Source organism: Acanthochromis polyacanthus, chromosome 6 (assembly GCF_021347895.1).
Source record: "Acanthochromis polyacanthus isolate Apoly-LR-REF ecotype Palm Island chromosome 6, KAUST_Apoly_ChrSc, whole genome shotgun sequence".
Taxonomy (NCBI): domain Eukaryota; kingdom Metazoa; phylum Chordata; class Actinopteri; family Pomacentridae; genus Acanthochromis; species Acanthochromis polyacanthus.
In genome coordinates this window covers 33,452,987-33,463,073 of record NC_067118.1, presented here as the reverse complement: position 1 = coordinate 33,463,073, position 10,087 = coordinate 33,452,987, and positions in this window count along the sequence as shown.

Here is a 10,087-nt window from a genome sequence, read left to right as displayed (position 1 = left end):
AATTTTCCTCTTGCGGCCACGTCCAGGGAGGTTGGCTACTGTCCCGTGAGTCTTGAACTTCTGAATAATATGAGCCACTGTTGTCACAGGAACTTCAAGCTGTTTAGAGATGGTCTTATAGCCTTTACCTTTAAGATGTTTGTCTATAATTTTTTTTCGGATGTCCTGGGACAATTCTCTCCTTCGCTTTCTGTTGTCCATGTTCAGTGTGGTACACACCTTTTCACCAAACAGCAGGGTGACTACTTGTCTCCCTTTAAATAGGCAGACTGACTGATTATGAGTTTGGAAACACCTGTGATGTCAATTAAATGACACACCTGAGTTAATCATGTCACTCTGGTCAAATAGTTTTCAATCTTTTATAGAGGTACCATCATTTTTGTGAGTTTCAAGTGATTTCAGTGAGAATTGTGGGTTTTTCCTTCTTTAACTGAGGGGTACCAACAATTTTGTCCACGTGTGTAGATGCCCGACCTCTGGAGGAAGATGTTGGGGCGTCTGGGACATACTCTTCGTCAGAGGAGTCATGCAATTCTGAACTCTAGATAGAAATAAATAAACAATGTAACACATATACACGTGTAAATGCACTAAGTTTGATAAACAACGTCATCGAGAGGGATACACGAGTGTAATCACATATTGAAACTTTACTCGTTCGTCCTAGCAGATTCATGTTATTTTGGTATTAGGACAAGTTAGACTCAATACAGCATTCTAACGTAATTCCTTTATTATTTACTAAATGTAGAAGAGGGGAAAACAGCAAAACAGGCGAGATACTGCAGCACTCCGGGCACTTCTCTCATGTACTGCGCGCGTGCACAAATAAAGGGGCGAAATCAGAGGGAGGGAGGGTGGGACCACCAGTGTTTTGGGAGACGCTGCGATTCAAACTCCGGACAGCAGCTTTAAGGTCAAATAATGAACTTAATATTTGTAACTAATGTTCATATATCATATTTGGTAAATGATCTGCATTTAGACAACATGTTTCTGCCTTGGCGGTACTCAAAGCGCTTTTTAGTGTTACTCATTCACCTATTTACACACAAATTTGTGCACCAATTGTGGACATACATGCAGAGATTCTGATTCACAATCAAAAGTCTTGTGTGAGTTGTAGAGAACGGTGAAAAGAATAAATCTCATGTTTGGATTCAGTGTTCTCAAACTAGGTTCAACTGACTCCGTGTTGCTGTTAGTTTGTTATTCTCCTGGGTGCCTTGCGTCACTCTGTTGACTTGCCTCATGAGCCTCTTGACTCAGGTTGGAATTAATGGCATGTGTCCTGTGTGCCAAATTAAATGTGGAAACTACTTTGTGTGACTCGTCTAAGTCTGCTTTTGAGTGTGGGCAGTAATGAGACCGTTGCTGCCTGCTGAGCACACCAGAATGAGGCAGGGAAGAAATCCATCCATCCATTCTCTATACACCGCTTTATCCTCACTAGGGTCGCGGGAGGTGCTGGAGCCTATCCCAGCTGACTCGGGCGAAGGCAGGGGACACCCCGGACAGGCCGCCAGCCCGTCCCAGGACCACATATACAGACAAACAATCATACCCATTCACACCTACGGGCAATCTAGAACAATCATTTAACCTTTGCATATTTTTGGACTGTGGGAGGAAGCCAGAGTGCCCGGAGAAAACCCATGCATGCACAGGGAGAACATGCAAACTCCATGCACCAGGGATCTTCTTGCTGCAAGGCGAAAGTGCTAACCACTACTCCACTGTGCAGCCCTGCAGGGAAGAAATCCCACTCAGAAACACGACTCAAAGATGAGGGCCAGTGGCACACTAGTGTTTGGGGAGCAAAAGCCAAAACTGAAAATGGTGAAATCAGTAATGCAGGAACAGAGCACTGGAAGTAATTTTCAAAAGGCATTTGATATACCTTTGCATCATCAGGAGGGTTTGCTGACATATCAGTGCTTAGCTCAGTTCAACACTTAAGTCATCAGGTCAACCCCCCACCATTCATCCATCCATTAGCTTTAGCCACCTTATCCTGCAGAAGGATGTAGGGGGTGTAAAGATACAGCGCTAACCCTTGTGCACACATGAAGACATTTTTGTCTTTGAGGACATCTGTGTAACTTTTCTAAAGTGACATCTAAGGGTTAATAGTGGCTGTAGATGCTGCCAATGAAGTGGGAGTGTCTGACGTGCACGGGGGAAACTCAACCATTCAGAGAGCAGTGTCAGGTCACCTGCTTATCAGGAACTACATTCTCCAATGGCTCATCTCATTTCTCTATTTTAAGCCACCTCGTCAGCGCTGTCCTCCGTCCTCCTGCCCGCAACCTGAAAACTGATCTTCGTGTGACATTTTGAAGGATGTTTCAGTTCCTAAAATGCATCTCTAGGAGACAATGAGCTTGCCAGAGGAGCAACAAGTTAGGATGCACAGGCGTATCATTGCCGTATCCTTTGCAGAACAGTTTTTCAGCATGTGTGACATACTAAAGGAGCAGGGCTGAGAAATGTATACGCCTAATATGAGCTGCATCTTTCACTTGGCATGCCCTCAGAGCAAAAGTTTCAGTAAATATAATGCGAAGCCTTTTTTCACAACATATATGTCAGTAAATTGCAATAAAAAAAAAGTATACTGTAAACGTATATGTTTTTGTGTGTCGTGCTTTTGTGTTTTAAATAAAAGAAAACTTATGACATTTGTGCATTCTTGCAACATAATGCTCCACTGTAAATTTAAAGTGAATATGAATACAGTTCTGCTCATCAGACAGACATCCTAAAATACATCATAAAAATGATGCGGCTGTCCCACAAATCATACTTACACAAGTCGCTTTGAAACAAAGGCTCTGAGGCTAGGATGTCTGATTTCGATGAAGGCAGTTGCTAGAGGTACGGATCCGTACTTTCCATTTGCCAATCAGATACGCGAGATCTGGTCACGTGACTCCCGGTAGACGCTAGCGGTACAGACCCGTAGCATCGGTACTACAGGTACGGACCCTAAACCTGACCCTAACACTAACCCTAGCTTACCTTTCAACAGTTTGCAGTGGTTAGCAGCTTCCTGACTCGTGAGACTCGCGTCCAGGTCAGTATCTGTCTGGCAAATGGAAAGTGCCGTATCCGTAGGCCACAGGCTACGGGTACGGGTCCGTATCTGTAGACACTACCTTCGCTGAACGCACGTGGCCTCGACTCCTTGTGACTCTTCAGCTCCTCTGCTCACTGCTCTGATGGGAGGGACTGAGATGTGAGGAGGATGTAAAAACTGAGAAATGAGAGAAGGGCTATAAGCAGCTTGTAACTCAGAACACGCCTACGACATGCCACGCCCACTTTGCGTTAATCATTGCATTTTAAGGGGATGACTCATTTCAAAGGTTACACTAAAGGAGTGTGCTGTGGTTTCATGCTATAAAATGGGCATATCGTGTAGTCTATCAGGCTGCAGACAGAACCACATTCACATTCATGTGGCTGGTGCCCTTCACACAGGATGAATGAATGGACTTGCTCTTATATAGCACTTTACTACTCGTCAGAGTACTCAAAGCACTTATGCAACTATTGCTTCCATTCAACCATACGCTCACACATTCTCACTCTGGGGCGGACGGAAGCGTGGCTGCCAATCCGCGCCTACGGCCCCTCCGACCACCACCAACATTCACACGCATTCATACACCAGTGAAGAGCACTGGAGGCAAGGTGGGTTAAGTGTCTTGCCCAAGGACACAACAGCACGTGACTAGGCGAGAGCGGGAATCGAACTGCCGACCCTTCGATCATTGGACGCTCTACCACCTGAGCCACAGCCGCCCCAGGAAGCATATTGACACCATGCATGTTTCAAGACTGCTGGATATAATGCTGACAATCAACTTTTCTGCCAGTTTGTTTACAGTAAGAAAAAAAAAACAGTTTAATAGCACTTGTGTGATTTTTGAAGAATAAAAAAAGGCATGAAACTGCTCAGTCTGAGCCCTAAGGAGCTTCTGGTGTGTCCTCACACTGGAATTCTGCAGTTAGTCAATTAAAGAAAGTTTCTCATTTAACCATTTGATGCTCAGTATGGGTCAGGATTTGAATTTGGGACCGATGTTGTGCATCAAAGGGTGATAAATGATTTACATTTAAATTTGCACCTAGTCCTGATTAAATTATAAAAGGAAGGACAACAGAAATGAAGCATCCCTCCTGTATGTGAAACAGCTTGTTTAAATGAGTATAATAATTTCAGATCCCACACAGTCAGTGACAGCTTAGCAGCGGTAGAGGAAATTGTGAGCACGATGCAGACTGACCATGCAGTCATTGAGAATGATATCTCTGGGGCGCCCGTATTGCTCATCGGGATTAGCGGGCGACCCATGTACAGGGTTGGTCTCTGACGCAGCAGCCCGGGTTTGATTCCTGCCTGCGACCCTTTGCTGCATGTCTTCCCCCGTTTCCTGTCACCCTTCACTGCAACTATTAGAAAAAAGAAAATACTACAAAAGGAATGATATCTCTGGTCAAACTCCAAAGCCTTGGAAACTAACCTGTTGTGGTACGTTGTTAATTTCGCTACATTTTATTGAAATACAACTTTATTTTTATTAAACAAGTCAAACCATTTGATTTTGCTTCTTTTTCAGCTGTAGGTCAAGTATTAGTATTTTACTGTATATCATTTGGCTGTCAGGGAACAGGGAAGGTTGAACCCAAAAGGCAGGCACCACAGGAAGCAGACTGGTGCTCGAAACAAGAATTTTTTTAAACAAAAGACAACTCGACTTACAAATGTGAGTCCGAGCAAGGGGAGAAGCAGACCAGAGCCAAGCCAGGGTGGCTGAACGGGAGTCAGCAGCAACAATGAACCGGCAGGGAGTCAGGCTTTATCTGTCCCTGATTGTTTATCTGGCCCAGCTGTGCACCCACTGCAGCTGGTGTCAATAAGTCTTGATCACCAGCACAGCCAGAGGGGCAGCACAGAGGGGGCGGAGCTTAGAGACAGGGCAGGAGACGGGAGAAAGAGAGCAAGGCAAAGAAGATGAAGAAGAGGGAGGTGAGGAGAAAAGGAGGGAGAGAGAGGACACGAGGGGAAAAAGGAAGGCAGACAGGGAACCAGGGCAGGACTGTGACATTGCCTTCAATTCTTAAACTATTTGTATTCTGCAACACTTCTAGTCCTGCTCCATTCTTCTAATAATGGAAAATAAACCTTTTCCTCGTAAAATAAACTTTCACTCACACACACCTGGTTGTTCGCTCCTGAGATTGAAAGTGTGAACTTTCCAATGCTGCCATTTGTCTTCTCATGTTTGGGCAGGAATGATGTTTTTCTCATTTAGAGAAAATACAAAAGCTAGTGAAGTACAAAAAGATTGCGATGCTGAGGACCACTGGGGGCAGGTGGAAGCATTGGGACAATTTGGTTTGAAGTTGACTTCACAAGTTCTCCGACAAAAAGCTCTGTAAAACAGCAAAACTTCTGCTCTTTCACTGTGGGTTTGGTACAAACAAGATTAATCTGTGAGTTTCAGAGGTGCTGATAGGTGGATTTTGTTAACTTTGAACTGGATTGGTCTTGCAGTATGTGTGCTGAACTAACTTGCTGTGCAGAGAAGCTTTCAAAGATTTGAAGTCATTCTTTTCCAACACATAAAATGTGAACAAGAAAACTTACCAAAATGTCAAACTACTCACTTAAATTACTGAGCTGTCTTTATTCAGTGTGACCTTTTTGACAGAATCCACAGGTCCGACTAAAGTGTAAATAATTTGTCACAATTCTCCGCTGACGTGCTCATCTCTCCTGTTTGCTCTTCTCCTCAGTCTACATGCTGCTATTTGAATATGGATTTCACAGCATTGAGCGACTTCACTTAGTACCTAGAACTCACGTATGATGACACACACTAAGTCAAATTAATTCTCACCCTTGGGGATGAGGACTCATGTGCCACAGAGGGAGAGTCCACAGGTGTTCATTTTGATCTGTGATTTCAAAGAGGAGTTTCATATCTCAGAAGCTGGGCATGTTAATCAGTGAAATTCCCTGCTGTCGTCCTCAGGCTTAGTGTTAAAGATGAAATTCATCACACACACGTGTTTACATGCACATCGCGCATGCACATGTGTGCAATCAAAAGCTCTCAGCGTGCCAGTGTGAGGTATTCATTCATCACCTGTGCAAACTCAGATGGTAATTATATTTGCTCTTTGGCAGGGAATCTGGTTCGATTCACTCACTGAGTGTATGTTAATGCTGTGAGCTGTTTAAGAAAACAGATCCTGAGTGGCAATATTTGTTCAATCTCAGACAGAACAGTGTGCTCAAGGGATGAATAGGTGGCTGGGTCACAGTTTAGGAATCTGGAGAGTGGAAGAATCATAAGAACACAACAAATCAAAACTAATGAGAGCCACTTGGCACTGCTTAGTCTGTGTTTAAACAGAAGAAAAACTTATGTAAACACTGTGCTACTGATGCACAGGGAAGATGATGAAGCAAACTCACTGTGAATCCCAACCTTGTATTATGTTATGTACCGTACACTGTAAAGTAAATGGTTGCTGTAAATTTGACAATACCTTACTGACAGCTGGATACCAGTAACTCATGTGTACTAAAGTGTCTGTTTGGGCACAGGGTTAACAACCCTGTCCCGTAAAAAATGCAATGTTACGGAAACAGCAACAGAGAACACTTCTACATCGGTGTGTGGGGGGCCTTCTGAGTCTCTTGAGACTTGTATGAGTGCTGGTGGCCAAAGCCGAAAGGACGCTACCAGCAGGATAAGGGAGGACCTAAACACCACCAAGATTAAGATCAGACTAGGACACTGGAATGTAAGAACAATGTATGAAACGGGCAAACTGACACAGGTAACATCGGAGATGAACCGTTTCAACCTCCATGTCCTAGGAGTGAGTGAGAGCAGATGGACTGGATCTGGGAAGTTGAAAACAACCACCGGAGAAACCGTCCTCTACTCTGGTAGAAATGATGACCTACACCACGAGGGAGTTGCCATTATTCTCAGGAAAGGTGTAGAGCGAAGCTTGATGGAATGGAAGCCAGTAAACAACAGACTGATGAGCATAAGATTGAAAGGAAAGCACATCGACATCAGCATCATCCAGTGCTACGCACCTACCAACGACAGTAGCGAAGAAGACAAGGATGATTTTTACAGACAGCTGCAAACAGAATTGGAGATGACCCCAAGACACGACCAGATTATCATAATGGGAGATCTCAACGCAAAGGTCGGGAAAGACAACACCGACTACGAGAGTGTAATGGGAAAGCATGGGGTTGGAACCAGGAATGACAATGGTCAGAGACTGGTGGAGTTTTGTGCCATGAACAACTTGGTGATAGGAGGGACCCTTTTCACACACCGTGACATCCACAAGCTGACCTGGAACTCGCCAAATGGAAGAGACAGGAATCAGATTGACCATTTGATGATCAACGGTATGTGGCGACGCTCCCTGCTAGACGTGAAGATCAAGCGTAGTGCAGACGTCGGCAGTGACCATCATCTGGTGACGGCACTCATCAAGACTAAGCTTAAGAAAACCGAATCCAGGCAAGCCACCCAGGCGCGATTTGACACCCAGCGTCTGAAAAATAACAACGTGAAGGCCGCCTTTGTCAGTGATCTTCGGAATCGATTTCAGATCCTGCAGAACATCCAAGATCAGCAAGAATACACCAATGTGGATACATCCTGGAAGCAAGTTGCTGCACTGTACACCGAAAGTAGCAAGAAAGAGATAGGACATCGAAAGACTAAAATCAAGAAGGATTGGATACAACAGGAAACCCGGGATGCTATTGAAGAAAGAAGAGAGATCAAGAAAAGATGCTGCAGACTAAGTCCCCTAGACTGAAAGAGAGAGACGAACAGATCTACAGAGACGCCAACAAGAAAGTGAAGATACTTGCACGCCGTGACAAGAGAGAGGCTATGGAACATCTGGCAGCTGAGGCGCAAGAGGCAGCAGCCCGAGGAGAACAAGGGAGGCTATACAAAATCACCAAGCAAGTGTGTGGAAAGTTCAAAGGGAGTGCAGGGGGCCCAATCAAGGACAAGCAAGGAAAACTGCTAACAAAAGAGAAAGAACAAGAAGACAGATGGGCTGAACACTTCCAGGAAGTTTTTAACCGACCATCACCTGAGGAAACAGCTGACATCCTGGAAACTGAAGAAGACTTGAACATAAGCATCGAGCCGCCAACAAAAGAGGAGATAGTGACTGCCATAAAGACCCTCAAGAGTGGAAAGTCACCAGGTCAGGACAATCTTGATGTTGAACTGTTCAAGGCAGACCCTGAGCTTGCAGCCACCATCTTGCAGCCCCTTTTCACAGCAATATGGGCAGGTGAGAAAGTGCCTGAAGACTGGACTAAAGGAGTTATTGTCAAGATCCCCAAGAAAGGAGCCCTCAGTGACTGCAACAACTGGAGAGGGATCACCCTTTTGTCCGTGCCAAGCAAGATTCTGGCCAAGATCATCATTCACAGAATATCAAATGCTTTGGATGACAAGCTGAGAAAAGAACAGGCAGGGTTCAGGAAGCACCGAGGATGTGCAGATCAGATCTTTGCACTCCGCAACATCATAGAGCAGTGCATCGAGTGGCAGCGACAACTGTATGTGAACTTCGTAGATTTCGAAAAGGCCTTTGACAGCATTCATAGAGAAAGCCTTTGGAAGATTCTTCGAAACTATGGCATCCCATGCAAGTTAGTACACCTGATCAAGAGCTTCTACGACAACTTTAGATGCTCGGTTGGACACAGTGACACCTTTTTTGACGTTAAAACCGGCGTCCGGCAGGGATGTGTGATGTCAGCAGTTCTCTTTAACTTAGCCATTGACTGGGTCATGAGAAAGACAACCGAGGACTCCCCTCGGGGAATCCGCTGGAGCCTGTTCTCCACTCTCGAAGATCTGGATTTTGCTGATGACTTGGCACTGCTGTCCCATACACACCAACACATGCAGGAGAAGACCACCAGACTGCAGACATATGGGCAGCAAATAGGGCTCCGCATCAGCATCAAGAAGACGGAGACAATGACACTGAATGTGAACAGACCAGCCCCCGTTCAGGTAAACGGAGAAGATCTACGACAAACGGATAGCTTTACATACTTGGGAAGCGTCATCAAACCCGAGGGCGGCACAAAAGAAGACATCCATAGTAGACTAAGCAAAGCAAGGAGTGTGTTTAGGGGAATGAATAATGTCTGGAGATCAACACAGTACAACACAAACACCAAGCTGAAACTATACCAGAGCTGTGTTGTATCAACACTGCTGTATGGAGCAGAATGCTGGAGAATGACGGAAGCAGATCTTTTCAAGCTTCGATCCTTCCACACCACATGTCTCCGGCGAATTCAAAGAATATTTTGGCCCGAAAAGATTTCCAATGAAGAACTGCTAAGGAAATGCCAACAACAAGACATGGGCACCATCATCACAAGGCGGCGATGGAAATGGATTGGACACACACTCCGTAAAGACCCACAGTCAATCACAAGAACAGCACTGCACTGGACCCCAGATGGCAAAAGAAAGAGAGGAAGACCTAGAACAACATGGAGAAGAACAGTAGAGGGTGAGATGGAGGCCATGCAGCACTCTTGGAGTTCATTGACAAGGCTGGCCCAGGACAAGCAGAAGTGGAGGAACTTTGTTGCTGCCCTACACACCACTTGGTGTAAAGGATGATGATGACTAAAGTGTCTACAGTAATATTCTCATTTGCAGTATTGTCTGTGATATTACTGAATTTTACTTTTACAGTATTATTGCTGTATTTCATTTTACTTTATTTATTTTATAAGTGTCTGAGTTTTATTACATAAAATAATAGAAATAATATATTGACCTTTTGTGATGGATCAGCTTTTTGTTTGTCCATTTACTTTGAGTACCACAAAACCATTTGTAGCCGTAATTTAAACTCTCTCTTGCCATTTGACAGTTTTTTTCCCCCCCAGGCAGGATCATTACTGTCGAGAACATATACAGCAGTGACCTTATATTTTCCCACAATTCTTTGCTATTTGCAGCAGGATACTGTAGAAACA